This window comes from Penaeus monodon, chromosome 15 (assembly GCF_015228065.2).
Source record: "Penaeus monodon isolate SGIC_2016 chromosome 15, NSTDA_Pmon_1, whole genome shotgun sequence".
Lineage (NCBI taxonomy): Eukaryota > Metazoa > Arthropoda > Malacostraca > Decapoda > Penaeidae > Penaeus > Penaeus monodon.
Window position 1 is genome coordinate 14,645,979 of NC_051400.1, and position 271 is coordinate 14,646,249.

Below are 271 nucleotides of genomic sequence, written 5' to 3' on the forward strand. Positions count from 1 at the left end.
AATGCGTACCAGAGTACTTAAAGTCCAGGTTTTTTTCCTTTTCTGAGACCGGACGGAGTATAAATCAAACGGAAGTTCATTGTATACATACAAATTCGTACGTTGCAATATATGAATATCAAAATATGTGGTATTACTATATTGTTTACATGTCACCCACAGCAGGTGGCTCTCACGTGATAAAAGGATCTAGCTTCTTCGAAAGCCATAGTTTCGAAGACATATGGAAGAATATGTGAACTACATAGAGCATGAATATGATCTTCATTAA

At 35.8% G+C, this 271-nt stretch overlaps 1 protein-coding gene across 1 annotated transcript in view; it reads left to right on the top strand.

Annotated features, from left to right (window-relative positions):
- LOC119581765 (monocarboxylate transporter 5-like) overlaps positions 1 to 271 on the top strand; it is a gene marked incomplete at its 5' end in the record, with an annotated part of 2,462 nt that extends 2,191 nt beyond the window's left edge. The window contains 1 exon segment of the mRNA XM_037929899.1: positions 1 to 271.